Source organism: Nyctereutes procyonoides, unplaced genomic scaffold, assembly GCF_905146905.1.
Source record: "Nyctereutes procyonoides isolate TBG_1078 unplaced genomic scaffold, NYPRO_anot_genome, whole genome shotgun sequence".
In the NCBI taxonomy this organism is placed as follows: Eukaryota; Metazoa; Chordata; class Mammalia; order Carnivora; family Canidae; genus Nyctereutes; species Nyctereutes procyonoides.
In genome coordinates, this window is record NW_026575033.1 from 10,803,487 (window position 1) to 10,831,122 (window position 27,636).

Here is a 27,636-nt window from a genome sequence, read left to right on the forward strand (position 1 = left end):
ATTCTGTGGTTTATATGTTCATAATTATTTGAAGGCTTTTTTTTTTTTTAAAAAAGATTATTTATTTATTCATGAGACACACACAGAAAGAGGCAGAGACATAGGCAGAGGGAGAAGCAGGCTCCACGCAGGGAGTCTGATGTGGGACTCAATCCCAAAACTCCAGGATCACGCCCTGAGCTGAAAGCAGACTGAATCACTGAGCCACCCAAGCATCCTTATTTGAAGTTTCTTAATGAGCAAATTAATACCACTCAAAAAAGAACCAGAAGAGACACAACTGAAGCATGGTCTTTTCTGGGAAGCCTTTCCTAGCTCTAGGTTGGCCTAGTGCTGCCCTCTGACTTCCCACAGCACCCTCTGAACATCTTAACCACAGCAAATCCATATTACAATGTAAAGATATTTGTTAGCATGTGTCATCCTTCCCCACTAAATCATTAGCTCTCCAATATCCCTGATGTCCTATTTATTTTGCTTTTCCTGTGCCAAGCTTGGAGACTGTCACATAGCAGGCATCCTGCCTCAAGCTATTTTAGAACTCAAACAGACGTCCTGTAAAGTGCTATATTGTAGAGGACAGTTGGGGTGAGTATTATGAGATTAGATGTGTTTTCTTTCAATGTTTTAATGGGATAAATTGTGGAGAAATGCAAAAAAAAAAAAAACCCCCCCCACACACAAAAAAAAACTCCAAAACACCCCAAACACCAAAACCCCAAAAAACCCATGCTTTCTTTCTTTCCTATAGACAAACAGATTTCCTTAAGATCTTCTTTTGACTTCCTGAAGAATCCTCCACACATCCCATGAGGATTAGGGTGGTATCTTTATGTGCTAGTATCATGCCTAGCACCCATCATATCATTTCAGCTTAAAGTGTGCTGTAACTCAGTGTCAGGATACAGCCCGTTGTGGGGGGAGGGGGCCAATTATTGAACAAAAACAAATGAGTGAATGAGTTTATAAATCACTGGCTGACAATATTTGATAGAGTATATGTGTTGAGCCATTTTTCATATTGGGGATAGATTCATGGTGGTCCAAACACTGTCGTACATAATGTGCATTGGCACTGAGTACAATGTAGGAGATAGCTGGGTGTGGTCAAGAGTCCAAGACACATGACAGAAAGAAGCCAGCTCTCACAAAGGGAGTCAATTCATGAGGACTTAGCTTTAAAATGAGATGACCAGCAATAATAGATGAGTCCTCTTGACCCCTAGATGATTCTTATTTATGATGGTCACAGTCTTAGGAAGGATGAGACAAATCCAAGGACCAAAAGTCCCCAGCTTTCTCTGAGTGGCCTGCTTGGGGAGTGGAGTGAATGGAAACATGGAGTCTGGCCTGTGTGTTGTCTGGATCGATGTACTTCATGTGTGATGGTCAAGGCAAGCATATTTCTCAGTTCAAGGACCACCCCCCACCACCACCACCATGTGGATAGGGTTTCCTAGGCCTATCTGGTTGTCCAGACTAAAGTCTCATCTGGGCTTTTATGGCCAAACTCCACCCAGTAGAAGCTTTTTGGTACCAATTGTTTCAGTAGAGGTGCTTCTGCTCCTAGCTCTCTATAGAGAGCAGACTCAAATATTCTAGTGGGCATTGGAAAGGAAAGGTCACAGCAAACCACTGAGTGGAAGCGGCCTCAAGTCCTACCTCAGCCTGGGCTTGCTTTGGAGGGTGGGAAGGTAGTATAGCCCTCCCGGTTTGCTTGGGATTGAGGGATTTCCTGGGAGGAAGGGCTCCCAGTTTTAAAACTGGGACAGTACTAGGAAAACCAAGATGACTTGGTTGCCCTAAGGGGGAGCTAGGCCAGAATATGCTCAGGGGAGCCTGGCGACACCCTAGCTCGCAGAGGTCGCACTGTCCACGCTGACTGTGGGACGTCCAGAGTGCAAAGACAGGAAAGGACGTGATGGCCCAGCCAAGGCTCTGCTGACTCTGGCCTGGGTGGAGAGGGCATGACTGAGAGCATTAAGGGGTTGAGATGCAGGCAGAGCAGGCTTCATTATTTCGAAGAGGGTCTCAGGTCCAGAACTCCTTCATGAGGGGCCCCTCGTCTGGTTGGGGGCAGCACTGCCTAGTGGTCAAACTCTGTCTTCTGAGTTCTAGGCCTGGGCTCAATCCCTGCTCTGTCACCTCCTCAGTTCTGTGACTTCTCCCTAAGCCTCAAGATTCGAAATTATTAAATCGGGATAATAATAGTGCCAAATGTATGGGGTTGCTGGAAAGAATAAGGATATAAAGCAATTGAAAATGTTTAGCATATTATAAGCACTGAATATTTTTATCTGTTATTGCTGTGTTTATTATCATTACCTTTTTGTATTAATTTTCTATTGCTGTGTAAGAAATTTCCACAAACTTAGTGCCTTAAAACCCCATACACTTGCCATGGCATAGTTTTATTGGGTCAGAGTTCCTTGTACTTGAGCTGGGTCCTCTGCTTGGGGTCTCAGAGGACCATAACCAATATGTCAGCCCAGGATACAATCTCAGCTGAGGCTCAGGGTTCTCTTCTAGGCTCATTGGTTCTGGCAGAATTCAGTTCTTTGCAGTTCTAGGACAAAGGCCCTCAGCTCCTGGAAGCCCCTTCCTTGACACATGGACTTTTCCACAACATGGCAGTTTACCACTTGTAGGCCACCGGGAGAGCAACATTGGTGTCTTTTTCATCTCTGACCTCCAGACCCACATTTATGGGGTTGTCCTGATTAGGTCGGGCCCACCCAGGTCAAACTCCCCTTTGATTAACTTAAAGTTAACTGATTTGTGACCACAGTGACATTGCAAAATCCCTTCACTTTTACCTTATGCTGTGATTTAGTGAAATTACAATTCAGTCCCTGCTCACACTCAAGGAGAGGGGATTATACAGAGGTGTGGGTCATTTTAAGATTCTGACTGCCCAGCTTATATGCCAAAAGAGCCAAAGGGAGCTGGATGATGGATGGTGAGATTATGGGTCTTCTGGGCAGAAGCAGGGTGGAGTGTGTGTGTGTGTGTGTGTGTGAATGTGCATGTGTGAACATCTGGGTGAGAATTCTATGAAGAAGGAGGCTGGGATCTCCTCTGACTCTTCAGGAGCAAGAAAGCTTCATAACCTTTTCCCCTGTGGGAAAAGGACAGTGAAAGGGCAGATGAAACTGAGACAAATAATAAATGAACTCCCCTCTCCCTTACCATTTTGACGAAAATAGGCTATCTTTATTATGATAAGAATCTCCCTGATCAGAAAGAGATAATTTATGCAACTGGGTTGTTAAATTTGCCCTCTAGCCATGCTCATCCCTCTCAGTAAATGTCCCACCCATCACTCAGTTGCTCAGGCCCCAAAAGAAGGTGCTGTTCCTCTACTCCCCCTTATCTCCCCACTACCCCCCAGCCAATCCATTACCAAATCCACCAGCTCTACTCAACACACATCCCCACTGCTGTCCCTGCTGTCTGAGCCAACATATGTCTCTCCTGAACAATTTGCATAGCCACCCCCATCTGGGGTAATGTCACATGCCCTTGCTTGAAACCCACCAGGACATTTGCATTGCTGTTAGGAAGAACCCCAAATGTCTTGATGTGGCCTTTCAGAGCCTGTACAGTTGGTGACTGTGCTCCTCTTGGCACTGCTCCCCATGGCCTGCTCAGCTCCAGCCCTGCTGGCCTTCCTGCTCTGGCTCTAATGCAGGGCTCTTCCCCCAGGTGATATGTGGCTCTGTCCCTACTCGCATTCCCAGCCGGCCAGTGGTCCCTCCCTCTGGGACCCTCCCTCCAGACCAGCACACCGTGTCTTTGTAGAAGCACAATCCTTTCTCTGCCCATCCACTATCTCCCATCCTTGCTTTTACTTTGTCTTCTCCATCACCTGAAATTAGATCACTATTTAGTCCTCTACATGTTTCCTGTCTGTCTCCTGTACTAGGGCTATAAGCTTCCAAAGGGCAAGGATTTGGCCTGTGTTTCTCATCATTCTAGCCTTATGACCTAGAACAGTGTCAGGCAGATAATCAGTGCTCCATACATACCGAATGAGTCAATAGAAGAGAATGGGTTGTGTGCTTGTGTCTACTGGCTTATGTTACTGTGGTAGGTTGTAGTGGTGTTGGCTAAGGGGTGATGATCAAATTTGGGTCATGGAGGTTCACTGATGATCTTAAATTTGAGTAAGTAAAGCTCCAGCTATGGAATCCATTAAAAAATGCAAATCCCTTAGTGCCACCCCCAGAGATATGATTTGGTAGGTTAGGGATAGGGCACAGGAATTCATATTCTTATTAAGATTCTCTGGATTTTCCTGATGCAGATGGTTGAAACCACTCCTTCTAAAGCTTTTTGTTTTATAGCTGCACCACCCAGTGTGGTGTCTATTAGACCTTGAAAGGTGACTCCTCTAAATTGAGATGTAAATGTAAATGCACACTGATTTCAAAGATTTAATACAAAGAAAGTAAAATATCCCAATCATAATTCTTTTATATTGAATACACATTGAAATGATACTCTTGAGGATATAGGTGTTAAATTAATTATATCACTAGAATTAATTCCACCTGTTTCCTTACACTTTTCTTTACTAGAAATTTTAAATTACATATACGGCTCACATTATATTTCTATAGATCTAGAAGTTCTGTGGGAGCCAGCAAATCTTTACAGCTGAAATAAATGCTGGACCTCACCCTGAGCACTTATCTTTAGGTATGATTTGTTGCAGAAAATACTGGAAAAATGTGCCAGTGAAAGTTACCACAAGAAGCAAACTGGTCCTGTCTAAATCTGGAAATAGTTCTTTGAAGCTTGTTACCATATGATCATGAGAGTGTTTCATTAAGTATTTCTGATCACAGATGTGGCACATTATTAAAATATCATTTTTACGGTCACCCTAGGGGCGAGGGTTATCTGAATATGGAGAGAGAAACAGCTTGTGGAGCTGTTGTATAAATGAAATTACTAGAAAGCAGTGCACTCGATTGCATATTGGCTTGGGGGCTTATTCTTATTAAAATGTTTAGATAGCAGTTTCTGTTCATTTTCTGCAGAATTGCTCTCCAAATTAAAAATTTGGTTTGGCACACCACTATACCAGAGTCTGGGGAGTTTATCCTCCTTTCTTCTTGTTATCCTCGCCTAAGTACTTAGATGCCGTGCTGATAGGTAGCACAGAATGTCTGTATGGAGTACATGCATTAGAGTTTCCTGCAGCCCTGTAAATGGGCACACTTCCACTTGCCTAAAAGAAGTCAGCACAGGCTTCAAGAATATCAGAAGGTCTATCTATAGGAAAGCAATCACTCTACCTCTCTCATGGTAATTTTTAGAAACAATTTTTAATGGAAATTGGCCTTAATAGTTGAAGACTGTTGCAAAAATGGACTTGCTATTAATAGACTGGAAGCCACTGGATAAACATAATGAAATATAAGCCTTCTCGGAATTCAAACTAATAAATAACTGCTCAGCCAATAAACAAGACAGCAAAAGACCGAACAAGTGGTGCAGGATGACTTCCTTCCCTGCATATGTTTGCATCCTGGACATCAGTATAATGGAAACCAGAACAAGGCCACAGCCACTGTCTGGAAATGTGTGTTCTTACCTGGGGCCCAAGAGCCACGCCCACCGGGCACACAGCCTCCTTCTTTTGCCCCGATTATATTTAAACTTATCAGTGGATCAGCTGGCAAGAAAAGAGTGCAGGCTGATGCGACTCACACCAGGAGACGGCTGGCTGATTCTTGTAAATTCCCTCAGCAAAAGGCCTGATGGAGGAGGGGGGTGCTGGGGAAAGTCTGTGTGCGCACCCGTGTAGTTCGTGCCTACCGAGAAGGCAAAACCCACTATAACATTTTGTGATTCAGCTGACACATCCTTTCTCTCACACTTTCAATCACCTGGGTTAGTGAGGACCATAGAAAACACAGCTAATGCCCAAACCTCATCTCCCCGTAACATGTTATTTCAAAGCCCTTCCTTTCCTGAGTTCCCTGACTTCATTCTTCTCCTGTGGTGAGGCAGTTGAGGAATTAAATGGGAGAGGCCAGGTGGATAAAGGGAATGGGTCACCAGGAAGTAGAGTTGCTTGGGTACTCTTCCAGAATGTTCCACATTGTGAATTCTCAACTACTGTGTTACCATGAAACAAGTCAAACAAATTTCTGACCTTGATAAAATGCTAAAAAATTAAATAAAAAAATAGCCATTACTACTTCTTTTTTTTAAAAGATTTTATTTATTTATTCATGAGAGACACACACACACACACAGAGAGAGAGAGAGAGAGAGAGAGAGAGAGGCAGAGACACAGGCAGAGGGAGAAACAGGCTCCTTGTGGGGAGACCCATATGCGGGACTTGATCCCAAGACCCTGGGATCACAACCAGGTCCAAAGGCAGGCACTCAACCACTGAGCCACCCAGGCTCCCCTTTTATTATTCTTTTTTTATTGTTCTCTTGGAAGCATTTTAAAGCATAGCATCAGAAAAGCTTCTACCACTAAGAGAAATATGGAAAATTCATATGCAAAATTGACATGACTGTTAATATAAAACACAAGACTTGAAAGTAACATCAATAGGAGATAATGAGTAAGCCATTTTGACCAGAGTGAAAGATTGCCTAAAGGAAGGTCCATGGGTTAGGTCATAGACACTTCAGTTGCCACCTAGCCTATGGGATTTGGATGCTCTCAGTGAAAATGTTTGTTTTTGAGAGAATGATGACTTGTACAAAGCAAGATTTTAATAGACTAATCTGGCTGTTTTGTCGAAAATAGTTGAAGAAAGGAAATAGCTAGATGGGGGAGGAGGAACAAGCTGGAGATAATTGGCAGGTGAAAATTTCAATGGTTTAAATGCAAGATGGGCCTGGACTAAGATGGTGGCTGAGCAGATGGAGAGTAGATGATATAACATCATGAATAAACAACCAAGAGGCAGCATGAGTGGTTGCATGGGAATAGGGGAAGGAGAAGGAGAGTAAAAGAGAACTGGTTTTGAGCCTGGGTGAGAACAGAATCACTATGCAACTAAATTCCTAGAGTGCCCCTACCACATCCCAGGCCTAGGGCTAAATGCTGGGCATGGACAGTGACAAAGAGAGACAAGATTGCCCTTGAGGAACATTTATTCTAAAGGGACAGTAAGCAATCAAAGAGGTAGAGGAATTACCAGAGGAACACAGATTACAAAAGCTTAAGAGTGGATAGTTTTGATTTATAGCTCTGTGTAAATAACCAAGGAAAATGAAAATCAAAAGACACTGAAAAGCCACTTAGAATTAAGAGAAATGAGAATCCCTAAACACTTAATAATAACATGACCATGCTTTTATTACTTTCTCACTGTGTGACAGGTACTGTACCAAGTGCTCTGTAGGCCTTATCTTATTTAATACTTTAAAAATCCATAAGTGAGGACTTTTGACCCAGGTCAAAGAGCTAGGAAGGAGCATATCCCAGATCCAAATTCAAGTCTATCTTATTTTAAAGTCGATGTGAACTAACTTTATTGAAAAGATCCAACCACAACTTGTGGGTAATTTGGAGTATATGAGGGCACTGGGACATTTAAGATGGGTGAGAGTTAGCTATGCCCTCGACCTCATTATCTTGTTATTAAGTAAGCAATTCTCAGACCAAATTTGGTCACAGATAGAATTCTTTTATTAAACAAATATTCTTTTAAAAAGCAGTCTCAGGACAGTTCATACAACTGTGAGCTTGAGGGTTCCACCTCTTGCCTAAAAACTTCCCTTGAGTTGTAAGCAACAACATTCAGTGCCATTCCTAGGACATGGCCTCAGGCCTCACCAGATTCCTATAGCCTGTTCACGCCTGGGTTGGGGGTACCTTCCCAATATTTACCCAGTCCTCAAAACTTGAAAACCTTTAATTTTAACATTGAGAGCTGATTTCTGATATTCATCATATAGACCAGCAAGCCCCTCACTTCACCAATAGAAACTCACTATCCTAATTTCAAAGCATCAGGTATTAATTGAGATCAGGAGAGCTGATGTCTTTCTCATGTAATCCCAGCTAACCACCCTTGGAAGTTGAATTTCTCTATTGCCCCTGAATTTCTTTTTCTTTTCTTTTCTTTTTTTTTTAAGATTTTTATTTATTTATTCATAAGAGACACAGAAAAAGAGAGAGGCCGAGACACAGGCAGAGGGAGAAGCAGGCTCCCTGCGGGGAGCCCAATGCAGGACTCAATCCCAGTACTCTGGGATCACACCTTGAGCTGAAGGCTGACTGTGAACCGCTGAGCCACTTAAGTGTCCCTGTCCCTGAATTTCTAAGGGCAACTAAGTGACCCTAGAGTTGAGGCTTCCACTAATACAATGCTCATGCTCTCATGCTCAAAGTCAAACTATTTTTTTAAAGATTTTATTTATTTATTCATGAGAGACACAGGGAGAGAGAGAGAGAGACACAGGCAGAGGGAGAAGCAGGCTCCATGCAGGGAGCCCGATGTGGGACTCGATCCGGGGACTCCAGGGTCACGCCCTGAACCAAAGGCAGGCGCTCAATCGCTGAGGCACTGGGACTGCCCCAAAGTCAAACTATTTTAAAGCAAATGATGAACATTGTAAAATAAACCCATACTTTTAACTGTTACTCCATAACTGTTACTCCATAATCCATAATATGGATTTTTGGAAAACAATGATATCAATAAACTATAAAGTAACTATGCTATTCTTTTAACCAGGGAATCTTAACCTCATGGCCCAGGCATGAAAATAACAGCTAACAATAACCAGCTATCATGACAGACAAGGCACTGTGCCAAGGGCTTTAGTTATAGCTATTCATTTGAGCTTGAGAGCACATCGATGAGGTAGATGTCGTGACTACATGCCCATTTTACAAAGAGGCAGAGTGAGCCCAAGAGAGAACAAGTCATTTGGTCTGGAGCAGACAGCTTGAAACTAATGGGTGTAGAAATAGTTCTGGCCTCTGGGGGGAGGGTGGTAGGGGGGTGGGAGGGTGGGGAGGAAGCTTGAAAACCTGGAAGTTATCCTCAGGGTTGTGCATGTGCAGGTGTCCTTATCCTTCATGTTGTTTCTGGGGGTAGAGGGTGGGGAAGGGCTGTGGTAAGGTTCTATGACTTTCGTTGGATTTCTGAAGACTTTCAGCACCATGATCTAAAGCAGCACCGTCAGAATCCAGACGCCTTGCTTGACAGCTGCCTGTCAGAAGGCATCTTCCTAATGGAAGCAAGAAGCAGATGTTTCATTTCCTCTTCCCTGAACAGACATATTGAACTGGGTCTTTTAATCTAAAAACACAGCAACATTATCCTAATTTATGAAACACATGTCAGGTAAGAAAAATCACATTCATAAGAAATCAATTGATCTTGTGTATTTATAATTTATTTTTTCTGAATTTTCCAATTTAAAACTGGGCCTAAAGAGAACAGGATGGCTCTAAACTGTGAAAAATGAAAATATGGATTTTTAAAAATTGTTTCCTTGCTAGGGAAAAGAGACTTTAAGGAATTTTCCTGATAATGGCCGTATAAGTCTTCCATATTTTATAGGTAATTTCTAACTCTATGGTCCTTTGCTGTTTGAAAAAAATAATCTACTCCCTTGTTTATTTGGACCAGAGCAAAATGATCATGTTTCCTTTGGCTCTGGTGTGGTGTTGACAGAACAGATAATTGAAATATCTTACTGTTGCTAAGGCAAACTGACTTGAGAAAGAAGAGGAGGGGAGATAGAGGAAGTAGATATTGTCTTGAAATAATTTGTTCAAAAAAAAAAAAGAAATAATTTGTTCTTCCATCTTCCTTCTGAGCTATCTTGAGTTGTAATGAATTAGTATTTCAGGAATTAGCACAAAAAGAGAATATATGGTTTCTCTTATCCCTTCTCTACTTGAGTCATACACATTTATCTTAAACATTGCTTGAAATTTGTACAGAAAGAGGCATAGAAATTTCACAATAACTTGCAACATATTCTACTTACACATGCCCAGCAAGCCACTACTTTACTGCCCAGCCCATACTCCAGAAATTAGGCTAAAACAGGCAAATGCCTGATTGTCCTTTGAGGCTCATCTGCCCCTTACACAAAGAGTTCCTGTGAGCTTCGAAGCTTTGCTCAGTATAATATGAGGATTTGGTTATATTATGCAGAAATTCATGAACTTTCCACTGTAATGTTTGGGTATGCAAAATTGAGAAGCATTTTGGGTTACTATATCAGACTGAGGGAGAAAATGGTGTGGAAATTGATTTTTCCAAAGCCTCAACATTTCAAATGCAAAAACTCTTTTATCTGGTTACTTCTGGGGGAAATAACAGCTAGGAGCTAATGAATGGGAAGAGACATCAAGATATCTCAGCTCCATGTTGGCCCTAATTCTACCTCCACCACCAGTCCTAGCAGATGCTAAATCATGAGGCTGAACATCTAGGAGAAGTCTCCTCCGACTGGCAGCAGGTGGCCAGTGTGCTTTGCGGCCACCTTCTCAGAGGTGGTCATGGTCAGATGCTGATTTATTCACATCTTGCCTGATCCCTAACCTCTGTGCCCCCTCCCTATATCCCACACATATGTGAACTATGGCAAAAAGGAAGCATTTCAGGCTGGAGCTCAGGAAGAGAGCCTTATAATATGAACAGATACTACACTTGATCTTAGCCAAAAGGCCAAGAAGCAATTGAGAGCCTTATAATATGAATGGTTTCCTCCTTCAAATACCCAGGGCATTCCCACTTTACACTATAATGATTTACCTTGATTTCTTCTCAAAATATTTCATTTATATTTATCCCTATCTCCTCGACTGTACTGTAAATTCCATGAGACAAAAGCCTTTGTCTTACATTTCTCTTGTATATATATTTTTTTCTTTTTTTCTCTTGTATATTTTTAACCACAAGGAGAGTGCTATGAGTTTAGTAGATACCCAACAAATACCGAGGGATTAATTCCTTCTTTCAATGTGACAGAAGCTTTTGTGGATGTGTTGTATTTTCCCTAGTAGGAGAAAGCTTCAGGAGAACAGAAACTATGTGTATTGATCATTTTTGTATCTTATACAACTTCCAGGTTAATTTATCAGTCAGGATACATGCTCAGTAATTATTCTGGAGAGACTGCACAGCTAAGGCAGCGATGGGTGGACCAAGTTTCGTGCTGGCCTCACTAGAACAATTTAGAGTGTTAGAAGTGGGGATGAGTGGTATTTAGCCTTTTCTTCCTTACATGGGAGCACTTACCTAGCATGGTTTGCCACTCTTTGCCTGGAACATTTTCTTCATTTGGCTTCCAACAAGATTCCGCATGCCTGCTATCTTCCTAACTCATTCTCTGTTGCCAGTTCCTCCCTGGCTTCCCCCTGGTGGAGAGCTCAGGCTTGGTGTGAGGATCTCTTGGATATGTTCTTACATTTAAACCGAATCCCTGAATATTCTTTACATTTGCCAATTTCTAAGATTTTGTCTCTAATTTTTTTTTTTACCTTCATGCCTTTTTTTTTTCAATCTCCAGACTAAAATATCCAGTTGCCCTCATGTCTACTCAATATATCCAAACAGAACCCCTGATTGCTCCATACTCCAAACCACTTTCTCCTCCAGGGGTCTTCATCTCAATACATGGCAACTCTGTACTAATTGAATGAACAAAGCATTGGGGTCAAATCTGACTCTTTTCTCTGCACATCCAGTTCTGAGCAAACTCTGTCGGTTTTGCCTTCAACAGACATTTAAAAATCCAGCCATCCTCACCATCCTACCCTCTCTCTCCACCCTGTTCTGAACTTCCACCATCACTGCAACATGAGCTCTGTGAGGGCACAGACCTTGTCTGTTTTGTTTATTTTGGTATCTTCTGTTCCCGGTACATTGCTTGGTGCATGATAGGTGCTTAGTATCCATTTAATGAGTAAATCTCTTGCCTAGATTATTGTAGTAATCTCCTAACTTGGGATTTCTCAACCTCAGCACTAATGACATTCTGGGCTGGGTAATTCTCCGGCAGGAGCTTTGTATGCCCCATAGAATGGTCAGCAGCATTACTGGCTTCCACTCACTGGATGCCACTTGCACCCTCTCCTTCCACCTCAAGTTGTGACAACCAAAAATATCTTCAGACGTTGTCCATTAGGGGCAGAGCCATCGCCATCATTGGTATTCGTTTCTACTGGTGCCCCCATGGTCTCTGAGGAGCCAAATCGACTCTTTACACTTGTTAAGTCAAACCATGGCTTCTCATAGACTGAGTGAAATCCAAATACCTTACCACACCTATAAGGCCTCTCTCTTCTCCTCTGACCTCATCCCTCCTCACTACTCTCTCTGTCTCAGACCCATTCCCTGTTTATCATCAGGATATACCAGGCCTATGCCCAAGCCTTAGGGCCTTTATGCTTACTGTCCCCACTGCCCCCCTCCCATGAAGCCTATGAAGCAGCATTCTATCCTTGGCACTCTATATTCCTCTACCTTGCTTCTATGCCTCTATAGTTCTTACTGCCTCGTGATGGACAAACGTGCTTAGAATAGTTCCTGGCAGCAGGTAGGCGCTCAAAACATGGAAGGGAGTAACTGACAGATGAACGGATGGGTAGACACAGAAGACAGTGGTTTATTGAGGTCTTCACTGGCCTCCCTCCTTTTCTGTCTTTGGCTCTCATAATTCTTGCCAAGTCATGGTTGGTTTTCTTTCCTCCTAACATATGACCAGAACTCTACAAACGGTATAAAACAAACCAACATAGACAACAAAAGCCTCACAGGGACTATCTTCCAGAAACTAGCTTGGACTCGTTCCCATTTAAGTCCCGGGATTTGGGCTTTATTTGGGGTTAGCAACACAGATTGGTGAACAGTGCTTATAGCTTGGAGTTGGATCACCTGGGTATATCCAGGAAGCTCCTTAGTTCTGGTGTGGTCGTGGGCAAGTTACTTTCCTCACCTGTGCTCCAGGCCTTTTGTCTGTTAAATAGGATAATATATAACAGAATTCCTAGAGCTACTGTGAGGATTAGGAGAATTAATTATACATGTAAAGTGCTTAGGCATGTGGTAAGCTCTGGATAAATATTTGCTAGTATTATTAGTCTGTGTATATGCTATCTTCATGAGGATTTCTCCATGATGCTGTCTTCATAAGGATTTGGTGCCTGGCAATATGATGATGCTTTGAAAGTTTCTGCAAGATACATATATTGACAGCCTGCCTACTGCATGCTACATGCCATACTAGGTACTGGGAACTTGGTTGAATAGGACAAATAGGGTCTCTGTCTTCCTGGAATTTACATTCTATTTTGAGGATACAGATAATAAGCAAATAAATGAAAAATTATGAGCTAGTGCTAAGTGTGATGATAAAAATAAAATAGGGTTGAGGAGATGGGGAAGCGTAGGGGAGGGAATTGCTATAGGTCTCCTGATATAGAAAAGCTGCTTTCCAAGGTAATTTTAAGCTGTTACCTGAATGACAAAAAGCAGCAGCCAGCCAAACACCCAGGGCAAGAATTTTTCAAGCACAGTTACCAGTTCATGCAGAGCCCTAAGCAGGGATCAGGCTTGGTGTGTTTGAGGAGCAGAAGGCAGCCAGTGTTGTAGCATGGGGTGAATGTCGTTGGGGAGAGTAGAAGAGAGTGAGGTCAGAGGGGTCAAGTCATGTGCATTGTAGACCACACTAAGGGGTTTGTGTAGAAGGCTGGGGAATCATTGGAAGGTTTAAAATGGGAGAATGACATTTTACAAAGATCTCTCTGACTGCTGCTGTGTTGAGAATGGCCTGCAGAGAGGCAAGCCTTAAAATAGGGACACCAGTGGGGGACAGTGACAAGTAAAACACATGGCCAATGGGGGTGATTATGATAGAGTTTCTGCCACAATGTGATGCTTAGATGCAGCTCTGAATCTTGTCACTAACGTGAGGCATCATCACACCGGCCAGGATGTGGTACCAGATATCTCTGACCAATCCTCCCGGCCCAGGATGGTGATTGGCTCACCCTCTCAGCCCTCTTGCCTTTTTTCTCTCCAGGGAGGTTTTAACTGTAACCTTGTAATGTGATCAGTGTGTGGGGATGGGGAAAGGTGAGGCTATATCCCCTTTACTTCTAGAACTTTCTTCCATGGCTCTTAGGAATATTAAGATAAGCTAAAATTGTGTGGAATCTAAAGGGGAAGAACAAGAGTGTCTCAACAAAGACCAATGGAGAATTCTGTGCTGACAATGGACTATTTATTAAATATCAGCTTTTTGACAGTGACAGTAGTAACTACATGTGAATGATGTTTGTTTTAAGAATCTTGAAGAAACACTGAGACTTCTTCTAAAGGTTAAAAACAGAAAGGTCCCTTATGCTCCCATTCCATAAACTCTGTTATGAATGAGGCTGTATGTTTCACATTTAATAAACAGTCTTTGGCGTGGAAGATTTCTTTTCTGGATCTTGTGGACTGAAGGCCAAAGTTTTTTTTTTTCTGTTCTAATTTACACCACTATTTATAGACTTATCATTTTCTATACTTAGAATACTTTCCAGAATGCAGAAAGAGGCCAAATGAAGTTGCTACAGGTCTTCTACTTTCTGGTTATTCACAAGAGGCAAAAAACCCTGACAATAAGACTAAGTCCCTGAAGTAATAATGGTCTTTGATCAGGCCACATCAGCTTGTCTCCTCCATTTGTCCATACAAGATCACTTCTTGGGTAGCCTACTTTAGGGTGCCAGATCGAATTACAGGACACACAGTTAAATTTGAATTTAAGATTTTAGAAAAATGGATAATTTTTTAGTATCGGTATATCCCAAGCTTCATATGGTCAGATATTAGTTGTTTGAAATCCAAATTTAACTGGGCATCTTGTGTTTTTATTTGCTAAAGTGGCAACCCTAACTCTTGTTGGGGATGGGTGTGCAGCATCACCCACAGTAGGGGCCACTAACACATCTGCTGTCTCCTTGGGCCTGTCCATCTCTGGTCACCCACCTCCCTCAACCCAGCTAGACTGCAAATGGGTATTGTTGCTGGAGTGAACAGCTCTCTCTCTTTACCTACCTTTCTGTATCTCAAATAGACTCCATGGCTATGTAAGGACATTCTTTCCTTCCCCTATAATAGAAGCTATTTTCCATCCATCCATCCATCCATCCATCCGTCCCATAGGTACTTACAGAACATCTTTTAAGTACCAGACATCAGGAAGCAAATCCATTATCTCCCTGGGAACATGTCATGTGGACGACTCATGTTCAGTCTTGAAGCCAGTTTCTTGGAAGTCCTCCAGAACATAGGAAATAGCTGTTACAATGAATAAAACATCTCTGATCCCAGCATTTCTGAGCTTGTCCAGCTGAGCCTATACATCTTGGGTGCCACTGGTTGCCTTGGAACTAGTCCTGACCTGTGACATTTGGTACAGGGAAGCTGAAAGCCAGACAGGACTGTGCTGTAAGGGAAGGCTACTTGTAACAAACAGAACTCACCGTGTATAGTCACTAGAAGTTTGTTTTTTTTTTTTTTTTTTTTTTTTTTTTTTTGTCCAAGTAATACTTCCAGGTAGGTATAAAGATTTGTGGGGCAACCCACCCTGCATATTCATTTGGGGACTTGGACTGTCAGAGGCTTTGCCATCTTCATCGGATCACTGGTCACTTCTAAGTTTGTCCAGGGCTCATCATCAGTCCAGCCAGGCATAAGAGGACTAGAGCCTGGAGGCGTGCATGGGAGATTTGACCAAGCCCATATCACCTTCTCTCAGATCCCTTGGATAGCTGCATGGCCACTCCTCTGCAAGGGAGGCCGGGCAGCGTGTGCCTGGGGAAGAAGAAATGAACATGCATTCATTTAACTTCTTTGAGCCTCAGTTGCCTCATCTACAAAAGGTGTCCACCCTGCACTGATTGCCTTCCAAGGACAATTGATAACATCTCTGCTGGGACCCACCTCTGGCAGGTCTGACATTCCCTGACTCCCTTTTCCCGCCATCAGACTTTCCACCCACTCTGGGGATAAAGGAGATCTCATCCCTCTTCCATTTTCCAATCTGCCTGCTTCTTGGTTCTCACCCTCCTCAAACCAGCTGCAAAAAGCAAAGATACTTTATCTCACAGGTTGTGTTCCAATAAATCACTTACTGCTGGTCGCTTTGCAACTTCGAGTGCATTTCTCCATAAAAGCACATGGATCACCGCTAAAACCCCGCCCCCGTCTTCTGGCTCAAGGCAACTCTAAGGGGAGGGTAGCTGGAGGGAGGCTCTGGCACCTGGGCAGTTCTCCTGGTAGCATCTAAGAGGGCTCTGCAGCAGGGAGTGTGGGTGGAGTTCTGGGGGGAGGGCAGGTGGGCAGAGGTTTTGTGAGTGGCTAGTTCCCATGGCAACCAAGAGGTGGCCTCCACAGCAGTGGGACTGAGTAGCCTTGGTTAGAAGCTGACAGTAAGCTTCGTGTTTATATAAACCTGGAATTTCGGGTGGCTGCAACCTGGAACAGAGTGCCTTTCAAGCTGGGATGCTTCATTACCAGTGTGCCCTGTGCAGCTCTGTGTCCATTTCATTGAAACAAACATTTATTGATCATCTGCCAAGCACTGTGGTGGATACTGGGAACCCTGGGAATAAGACACAGTCACTGATCCTTGTATGCCAGCCTGGAGGGTGAGATGAACATGGATGTACAACAAAAAGGGACAGTGCCATGTGACCCAGGCAGGGACGAGGTAGTCTGGAAGGCTATGGAAAAAAAGATTGGGTCTTAGCCATAGCCATTGCATGTATAGAAATGTGGTGTGAAACAGCAAAATGCTTTGACGAGGTCATGTGTTGTCTGTGTGTGGGGGGGGGGCGGTCGATGGTATGGGAGCTTTTGGTAGGCATCGGATCAGAAGCACCTAAGGACCTTGGGTCACATCCTGGAGGCATGTGGACCTGGAAGCCTTCTCAGAGATGACATTTGAGGTGGGTGAGTCCAATGGATCCATGAATATTTTCAAAACTTGTATCTAGTTTTAGCTTCCCTGAATTCACATAAACGGAAGAAAAATTGGGGGATATTTCTCTAATGTTTGGCATATTAACCCATCTCCACCCTCCAAATGATCACAATTGTGTTCTGGTTTGGAGACTAAAGCTGTAATCCTCTAAAGTTGGAAAACTTATTATTGCAGCATCAGCCCTGCAGGGGCATCTTTGCACATAGCGGGCATTCTTCTCCTTGGCTCTGTTTCCCCTGGCATCTGCCCTCTACACCTGAGGCCCACCTTATGGTCCGGGTGTCCACACTCCCAATAGATGGCCATCTGGCCTAGCTTTAACACTAAAAGTACCACATCCCATGAAACTTCTCAGTCCCAGCGTTCACCTCCAGGACAGAGAGGAAAGTCTGAGCCCAGACCTCAGGTTTATAGGATGTTGACTGGCAGGGAGGCTACAGAAAGAAGGTTGGCTTTGGAGCAAGGCCTGACTGACTGAACATTGATTTCTCTGCTCAATCTTTCTCTGTGTGATCCTGGAGAAGTTACTTCATTGTTTTGAATGTTAGTTTCCTCATCTATAGAATACTTATCTTAAGGAAATGGAAATAATTATTTTTAACACTGTCATGGAGGAGGTGCTCAGTAAGTGATGCCATTTTCTAGAGCGAAGGAATATCAAACGGTCACCATATAATGTGAAAAAGTGTATTGAGCTTTTATATTGAAGGCTGCGGACCCAAAGGAAGAGCATATAACCACCTCTGGGGGTCAGGGAGGTCCTATAGTTACTGCCAATTGCTGACAAGACTGGAGGTGGGGGCCCTCCAGCCTCTCACACATCCACTGTGGACTGTGATTAAAAATTAGAGAAAAAGGAAATGCAGTATAGTGAGAACATACTGAGTAGCATAAAAAAAAATTGGAGTGGTGAGGTAATAGACATGAAGTACAAGCAGTCTCTGAACTCTAGTCCATGTAGGGGAAAGAACCTGTGGGTGGAAGATTCTAAAGTCTGCAAGGGTTCCAGAGCAGAGAGTTGGTTAGGCTTGGTAGGAGAGTCCAGGCATTCCAGAATTCTCAGGAAATTCTGGAATAGTCTAGTATATTCTGGAATGGACTTCCTGTGGTTGAAGCTAGAGGGCAGGGAGAAGTGCACAGGATTCTGTTTGTGAGGAAGAGATGAGTTTGTTGACTTGTCTGATTGTGGGGTGCCCCAAAGAGGACCATAACAGCCTTGTAGTCACATCTGGAGAGTTCTGCCCCTTTAAAGAGAACAGGACTCCAGAGAGTGAAGCAAACTTCCTCTAAGAGTGTAGGCAAGTCTAAGTTGTACCATGATTTCTTTTACAGAAAGCCTGAACAATTTTAAATGTGGAAAACCAGTAGCTTCCTCTTATCCCTCTCCATGGTTGGATGTCTCCTCTGCAAGGTCATCTTCTGTCTGAAGCATGGAGAAGGCACTTTTTTTTCTTGTTCAGGAATCATAGCTCCTTGACACTTGAGAATGTCATTGACAACGACACGAAGCAAGATTAGTGATGTGTAGGTCTCCCACCTCTCAAGAATGCTTCATCTCTCAGGACCAGTGGCTCCAATAATGGTGATAGGAAAGATAACACTGGAAGGAACAGCTGGTCTGGTGCCTTTGCCTCCTCACATACTATCCAGAAGGGTGGAGAATTAATTATCAGCCAAATTTCCTCCCCCAGAGCTGTGTGAGGAGGCAGCTTATTAACAAGCGCAAGTCTGGATCTGCTATCCTGTGCGGACCAGAGCAAAGATTTTGCCCTTACTTCTCTGTTAAGCCACCTTTTTCCCCCCTCTGAGTTCACATCAGACAGGTAATGTGCTGAGGTCATAACAAGGTATGAGGGAGGCACATGTCACATGATGGTGTGAACACCCGATCATCTTGTTTATGAACTACAAAAGGATCTGTTAAGCCATCTTTCTAGCCTTCAGCTCTCTGAGGGACTAACATCATTACCAGGACCACGTGCGCCCCTTTAACTGTTGAGCCTACACCTGGGGGAGGGCACTGAGAGATGACAGTGACCCACGGGCTTTGAAAATGCCCGCTCCTTAAGGTATAGATGTCCTTGACAGCAGCATCTCGCCAGGGCTTTCTCTTACCAAAGTGGCCCTGGCAGCAGGTGGGAGGGGGCTTCTGCATGCTTGGCATATCTCTATGTGGATTTGGATTACTAAACAAATATAGTAAATTTCTAAGTAGGTCCCCCAGAATTCAGTCCCATAAAATGTGGCCTTGTGTTATAACGGGGTAGGTTGAATGACCGGGGGCAGGGGCCAGTCCCCTTCACTGTATATTCATCCGATCTCACGTTATTGTGAGTGCATTATCGTGGGGCTTCATTATGTATCAAATAGTAACATCATTTCCACCAAGTGCAAAGAGAGCAAACTTTACCTGCATTTTCAGATGTAGTTAGTGTGATAATGAGAGATTTGGAGGCAGATAGGTCATGGCTTGAGCTGGGGAGTAGATCTGGGAATAGCTCTGTCCCAATGCTCTGACCCCACGACCCCTTCCTGTCACCCCAACAAGGGGTCAATGTGTGGGACAGGGTTGGCTCTGGTGCACACCTGCTGAGCCCTCCAAGCTGGGCAAGGAGCCCTTCAGAACAGCTCCTGGGTGCCCCCTCCCGTGAGGACCTGCCAGTGAGCACGGTAGGGCTTCTGGATCTCATTAGGCCACAGCTGTCCCAGCCTGGACACCATGAGCAAAGTATGGGCCTGGTTTCCATCACTCGAGTGTTGATTTGGCCTGTAATCATCATCAGAGGGCACATTCCAGGTTCGTGGTTTAAGAAAAAGCATACTTTTGTCTGCAGTCATGGAGCTATTTCGTCCCAAGCCATTAATGCTTCTCCTGGCTCAGCACCACTCCCTCTGCTCTCTGAATTCGACCATACAGCTTTGATTTCAGAGGCAGGCCAGCATGATGCTTGGAAAGGCACACAGGCCCCTTCTCTGGATATTCCTAAGTGCTTAAAACTGCAAATGTGGCCAGATACATGTGTGCTGTGTTACTGTGCTAGGGATTCCTCGGGGAGGCTTTGGGCTCTGCATCTTTAGTGGAAACACCCAATAAACCACTGGCCTCAAGGCTCTGTTGTTTTAGAGTGGGGTTTAAATGCATTCTCCTCCAGGCTGCCAATGCACCTCCAAACCAGTGCTGCTTGAAGTCTCATACCTAATGTGGCTTCCTAAAGCCCCAGCCTGCTCCGACAGACCCAGCTGGTGTGCTCTCGCATGCAGGGGTCAGTTCTCAATGCATTAACTCACTATTTTTCTCCCTGCATCAGGATGACACCTGGAGCCACCTATCATCAGGGGCGGGGTAGGTGAGGGAGCTCTGCTCAGCCAGGCACCCATTCATGCATGTGACACTTTCAAAGCCAGCTGGCTAAGGCTCAGGGTGTATCCCGAAGACAAAGGGATAGAGTTTATCTCTGAGTGCAGTGAATCTACTTTCAACATTTCTTTCTTTCTTTTAAAAGAGACACACAGAAAGAAGCAGAGACACAGGCAGAGGGAGAAGTAGGCTCCCTGCGAGGAGCCAGATCTGGGACTTAATCCCAGAACCCCGGGATCATGACCTGAGCCAAAGGTAGAAGCTCAACCACTGAGCCATCCAGGCCCCCCTCTTTCTTTCTTTCTTTCTTTCTTTCTTTCTTTCTTTCTTTCTTTCTTTCTTTCTTTTTCTTTCTTTCTTCTTCCTTCCTTCCTTCCTTCCTTCCTTCCTTCCTTCCTTCCTTCCTTCCTTTTCTTTGTAGGCCCCACACCCAATGTGGAGCCTGAACTCATGACCTTGAGATGGAGAGTTGGATGCTCTACCAGGCAGAGCCAGCCAGGCACCCCAAACATTTCTTTAAGTTATAACTAGCCCAGGCAATAACTGCCAGCTCTCTGATAATCAAGGACTGATGGGATTTCTATTGGCCAAATAACCAGAAAATTAAGTCTTCTGTTCTAACTAGCTTCACATAAGAAAAAAAAATACATATTTTAGCTACAGGCAGATTCTATTGTTTGCTGAGTTTCCTTGGGGAGCTTGGCTGTTGGGCTTGGCTGACTCACAGTTAGAGGAGTAGTCTTCCAGGCTGAGCTCAGTGGCACACAGCAGATGACACAGGCACAAGCCAGTGCTGGCTGTAGGGGCCAGTGACAAGCAAGTCAGGGCTAGCTCCTGATGCTCAGGCATCTGGGGTCAATTAGGGATCAGTCAGTGGTGCCAGAGGATTTAAAACAATTGTAACCAGCAGGGCAGGGTGGTAGTATCAATAGTGGAATATAGCAGGTACAGATAAAATTGTACCATCCCTAAATAAAGTCAACATTTTACCCTGGTGAGGCCTTTTTCTCAACAAGTGAGATCGTCCTCAGCTAAGGTTCAATCACCTGTGAGAACAATGACCAATGACTTGATTGGTCATTGAGCTTTTGCCACTGATTTCAGATTCATAGTCATTAGGAGAAGAGTCTGACCACTTCTGATGAACAGTCAAATCCAACCTAATCTGATTTCACTGCTGCCTTACATTTTGAAGCTGTAGGTTCTCACGAATCTTTGACAAGAATTCGGGGTCTTTACACATCTCTGTCATTGCTGCCTGAAATAATGTTAACTTGATGGAAACGTTGAACTTTTAACTATAGAGATCAGGAACTTCAGAAGACCCATTGTGGAGGAGATGTGTGGAGAGAGAGCCCAGACCAACTCCAAGAGGCGGACAGATAAGTGAGGTCTCTTGGCTGGCAGGAATCAGAGGCACATAATCAGAAGCCAGACAGGATGACCTGGAAAGATAAGAGAACGTTCCCAGGCTGAACTTCACCACAAGCTGCTGTGAGATCCTAAAGTTTGTGCTTAGCCCGGGATGGTTCCTTACTATTGTTCTTGCTACGCAAGCCCTCCTGTGATGACACTACCTTTTGTCTCCTGACTCCAGCCACATGGACCACAAGGGGACTGTCATCCCTTTCTGTGACTTTGCCTCCCTGGCCTCAGTCCCCTTGATGGGAGGACATTGGAGACAGTCCATCCCTGAGATTTATCAGAATGGCAGCTGGTGGCAGAGAGGTGTTCCTTATTGGGAAGGGGGAGAAGAGCCTGGAAGTTGCTAGTGGTCGTCCCCACCTCCTGGAGAAAAAAGAATCCACTATCTGTTGATGAGAAAGTAGCTAACATGTCGAGAGGAGCTTGTAGCAAAAGTGGCTGGAAGGTTCTGTCTGAACTTGAGTCTCCGCTCCAGTAGTTCCCCAGGCTAGCGTGTCTCCACCATCATTTGCTTATCTGAATCAGTGTCTCTTCACTTCGCCCTAGTTGTGTTTGCTATTATACTTGCTAATAGTTTCTTAGCATTCTACCCTCGTGTTGTTATTATTATTTCTGGTGCACAATATTTGGCATGTTTTGGCAGCCAAGCTACCCATTCCATTCAGCAACTCCCAGCATGCAGGGATGGTGTGGGCAGCAGTCCTACTGTGTGAAGGCTTAGAAGCCAACAAAGACTTTGCTTCTTACCATCAGAATCTGGCACTGAAATCACATTTTTGGCTCCTGTTTTATAACTGAGTCAATACTCAGTTGCACTCAGTTATAAATAGTCAATACTCAGATATAAAATAGGAGCTAAAAAGCGTCATTTCAATTTGCACTTAGCAAAACATTTAATATATACCAGGAAAGGTCAAAGACAATGAGCAAATTTCAATCTGGGATGACTTTTTAACCTTCTGCAAATATTAGGGCTCATGGTCTTTGTGGAGGTAGGAAACCATTAGCTTCCGCCTCCAACGAGGAATAAGCAAGTAGGATCTATTTATTTATTTATTTATTTATTTATTTATTTATTTATTTATTATTTTTATTTATTTATTCATGAGAGACACAGAGAGAAGCAGAGACCTAGGCAGAGGGAGAAGCAGGCCCAACGTACGACTGCGACCTGAGCCGAAGGCAAATGCTCAACCACTGAACCACCCAGGCACCCTGAGCAAGTAGGATTTAGATGAGAAGCCAGATTTCGCCATTCTTCCCAAGCGATCCTACAAATCTCAATTCAGTTCAGCAAATAGCAATAGACCATGTACCACACTGGACTCATCGAGGTAAGTCCCAGCCTCATAGATCTATTAGTTGTTCTAAGATACTGATTTCATTCTATTACTCAAAGACCCTTGGGATGCCCGGGTGGCTCAGTGATTGAGTGTCTGCCTTTGGCTCAGGGCATGATCCTGCAGTTGCACGATCGAGTCCCACATCGGGTTCCCTGCATTGAGCCTGCTTCTCCCTCTACCTGTGTCTCTGCCTCTCTGTCTCTGTCTCTCTCTGTCTCTGTGTCTCTCATGAATAAATAAATAAAAAAGGTCTTTAAAAAAAAAGACCCTTTAGCAGGCTCCCCAGATACCCTCAGAATAAAGTGTTGACTGGGACTAGCTCACAAGGCCCTGCATGACTTTCTTTGCCTAGCCTGCTATCCTCACCTTCTGGGTTTCTGTGGCTGCTCTCCACACTCACCCATTGGCCTGCCTCTCCTGCCTCCAAATAAATAGCAATAAAATAATAATTCTGTGATAATGACAACTAACAAACATCCATGCACCTGGCACTGTTCTGGACCTTCTTCACCTGTTACCTAGCAGCACAGCCCACGAAGTAAGGATGACCACTATCTCCACTGTAACGATGTATGTATTAATTTCCCTATATGTCAGTAATAAATGACCACAAATCTAAAAGTCTAAAATTGAGGTGTCAATGAGGCTGCATTCCTTCTGGATGTTCTGGGAGAGAATCCTTACTTTGTCAGCTTCTGGAGGCTGCCCAAATTCTTTGGCTCCTGGCCACATGGCCCCAACCATTTGCTTCCCTTTTCTCACCTACGATAGACCCTGGCCGTTCTCTTTCTCCCTTATAAGGACCCTGGTGATGACGCTGAGTCCACCCAGATAAACAGGATTATCTCCCATCTCTGGACCATTTCCCCCAATCACATCTGCAAAGTCCCTTTTACCTTGTGAAGTCACATATTCACAGGTTCCAGGGTTTAGAGCCTGGGCATCTTCCCCAGCCATCATTCGGCCTACCTAGTGAAGACACTGAGAAAGATAGAAGCAATTTTGTGAAATGCGCTGAGGATCATAAAGCACTTTGTATGGAAAAGATCTTAATAATTTCTCCCCCATAGCATCAAGCACTTGGGAGGTGCTCAATGAACACTTTTGAGTTGTTGAAGTGATTCTTACAAAAGTGAAATGAATTGCCCTGGTATCTACTAAACTGCTTGCTTGGAAATTTAAAAATACAGTTTTCCAGTGTTGTTTATTGTCTTTGAATTCTTGAGGCCCTCTTACTCTCATTTTTCTATGATCTTGTGAGCATTCGATCATTGTTTAGTTACTGGTTATTCCTTAGAAGCCCTCCATGAGGCAGTGAAGCCTTGTTTGCTGTCAGGCTGACGATCTCTGAATGAGAATGTACTGCACTCAGGTTGCAATGAAAACAATGACCAGATAGATGCTCCTGTCCTAGAATATGTATCGGATTCACAAAGTTTCTATTCCCAGGCCCCTCTCCATTCATTCAGTCTACCAATTAGTATTTGCAGCATGCCTTCCATGTGCCAAGCCATGGACAACATCCCAGGGCAGGCCACAAATGGGAATGGGAGATCCAGCCTCTGAAGAGCTCACCGTTCACACAAGGGCAAAATGTATGAACGTACAATTATGATGCCGCACAGAAAAGAGTAGGGCCCAGGTGAGAACGAGCAGGTGGTGCCAGTCTTCTGGTGGAGTCTGGGGAGGTGTTAAGAAGGAGCTGCTGAATGTAAATGTAGGGAACGATCCAGGGAACAGAGGGTGGAAGGGCCTGCTGTGGTTGGTGGACCTGGAGTTCTGTGTGAGAAGCAGAGGGAGAGTGCAAATGGGAGGGGGTCGAAGATGAAGGTGGAGTGGGCTCCCTCTCATAATGTGGATTCCTGGGCTCTGTTCACTGCAGGTGGCATACCATCTTAATCCTGCATCTGTTTGCTTTGTCTCTGATGTCTTTCCATTCCCTTGAGTCTTAAGAGATAAGAAAGAGCTGATTGACCCAGTGGGCATCCATGAAGCATCAGGAAGTGGGTTAGCATCGACCTCAGTGAAGCAGATACCCAGTCTCTGAGAGTCTGGATGCATGCTACTCCTGGCAAGGTTTCAGGGTTCAATAGAGTGTCACTGGTCCCCTTTCTCCATAATCACACTTCCCATCCCTGCCTCCATCCCCTCATTCTGACACCGAGTAGCTGTAAAACTCTGAGGAGATAATTTAACCTCTCTGAGCCTCTGCTTCTTGGTGACAATAATAGTCCCTTTGGTGACTGTTGTAAGGTTTAAAAGGTTCAATATATGTAAAGTTTCTATCCTTGTGCCTGGAGCTTAATGGGCACACAAGAAAAGTGCCAATTCCTTTCACTGAGAAACACTGTCCAAGGAGAGCTTTAATTTCAGTTGCTTTCTATATCTCCCAATTCAAGAATTTGTTTCCAAGACAATGAATAGGCCACAGAATTCTGCTATCTATCAGCTGCTGGTAGCCCCATAGCAGCATCACTCAAAGCTGGGACACTTAGGCAGGTGTCGATTTGTTGCTTCATGGCTCTTGATGTGTCCAGATCCACGACAGTTCTACAAGACAGGTGCTTAAATATTTACCACTCTCAGAGTCACTCCGGCATGGTGGGGCTCAGAAGAAAGTCCCAGAAGCAAGATAGCTTTGGCATCACCCATCACCACCCTAGCTTGGTGGAACATACGTCTTGATGGGAGGTCTCATCGTCATCAGGTTGGGCAAGCTGTTGCTTTCAGAAACTAACAATGATGATCTTCACTCAAACTCAGGAATATTAAGCATGACAGATCACTTGTCAATCTTAGGCAGTCAGAATGGTTTCCTGGTCCCATTTCTCTGAGCGTCCAGGTCCACACCTAAGTCCCTGGTGTGGCCACATAGTAAAAATGCTAGGGACAGGCAGGAAGTCGGGGTCAGGGGATAGATATGGTTAAGCACAGGCTAAGCACCTGGTATGAGCTTTCATGTCACTGATGTTGCAGGAACATTATGACTATAATTTTTTTTCTGTTTTACAGATAAGACCTTCTGTGGCTCAGAGACAGACAGTGATGTACTCAAGGTCACACAGCCATCAAAGGCATGGCCAGGGTCTAGCTCTTGGCTCCTTGCCTCTAAAGGCATGACACAGGGATCCCTGGGTGGCGCAGCGGTTTGGCGCCTGCCTTTGGCCCAGGGCGCCATCCTGGAGACCCGGGATCGAATCCCACGTCGGGCTCCCGGTGCATGGAGCCTGCTTCTCCCTCCTCTGTGTCTCTGCCTCTCTCTCTCTCTCTCTCTCTCTCTCTCTCTCTCTCTCTGTGACTACCATAAATAAATAAAAATTAAAAAAAAATAAAGGCATGACACAGAGGCAAACCTGCACAAAAGATCTTTCCCAGCATCTTTGAAAGGCTCCCCGAGGAAGTGGGCTCCAGTGGCCCACATGCCCTGGCTTCTTGTGATAGTCAGAGGTGGGGAATTCCTTTCCCTAAAGGCACCCCTGATCCCCGTGCCTGTCTGTAAATTTCTTCCACCGAGTATGGCTCATGCAGTGTCTCTCTAGGAATGTGAAAAGGATAGGGCCAGACCCGCATGCCAGACAGGCAGCCAGGGGGACGAAAGCCATCTCCAGGGTAACTGAAATCCACGCTCCCAAGCGAGAGACTAATTCTCTCTTGGATTCTACCCAGGAGCACTGAGGTGAAAACGCCGATGCACGCAAGAAGGTGTCAGAGTCCGGGAGGCTGGTGGGCACAGTCTGCCAGCTGCTCCGTGGGGGAACGGTGCCTTGGGGGTCCCCTGTTGCCTCCAGGCAGTGTCCACTCCCATGGGAGCCCAGCGGCTCCCGCACCTGGAGGGAGAGTCTTCTGGGACCATCAGGAGAGGCCAGGAGGGCTGCAAATCTCAGGGGCCTGGAGGGAGCCCTGGTCCTCCCTGCCATCCCCTCCCCCTCCGGAGAAATTCTGAGTCTGTAGGGGGCAGTGCTGGTGGCAGGGATGGGGGCGGGGAGAGTCTGCATTTTTAACAAGCTTTGTGGGTGATTTTGATGCCAGAGGTCTGCGGGCCATATTTTGAAAACGGCTGCTTTCCCTGCCAACACTGCTTCCTTTGGATTCTCCGCTGGCCACAGGGACACTCCTTATAGCCATTTGGAGTCTTGGGGCATTCTCTAGAAAACAAATCTACACTGAGGCCAATAGGAGTCTTCACTGGACCCCATTGTGGAGTTGTGGAGGGCCCCTCTAAGGCCCCGGGAACAGGGCGGGCAGGGAGCTGTGCCCTGACCAGGAACAGTGTCCCCTCTCCTTTCCCCAGAGCCCAGACTAGGTGACCTGGGCTTGCCCAGAGGTAGACAAGCAGGGGAGGGGGGGCTGGGGGGGGGAATCACTGCAGGGTTAAGGCCCTGAAAGTGTTAACAGGCTCCCCGGAAGCCTGGATTCCAAGGAGTCATTTGAGCACTGGACCTCCTGGCACACCAGCCAGCCCCTCAGCCCTGGCGCTGGCCTCTGGGGGCTGAGATCCTGCCCCCCCCCCCTACACTGGGTGCTTCCTCA

At 44.9% G+C, this 27,636-nt stretch overlaps 1 non-coding gene and 1 pseudogene across 1 annotated transcript; both read right to left on the reverse strand.

Annotated features, from left to right (window-relative positions):
• Window positions 1-10,589: 10,589 nt before the first annotated feature.
• On the reverse strand, window positions 10,590-10,682 carry LOC129504672 (U2 spliceosomal RNA; annotated as a pseudogene).
• An 8,111-nt stretch (window positions 10,683-18,793) lies between these two features.
• On the reverse strand, window positions 18,794-18,897 carry LOC129504681 (small nucleolar RNA U13). The gene has a single exon (XR_008663409.1). It is a non-coding gene; the product is annotated as a small nucleolar RNA U13 (small nucleolar RNA).
• Window positions 18,898-27,636: the final 8,739 nt, after the last annotated feature.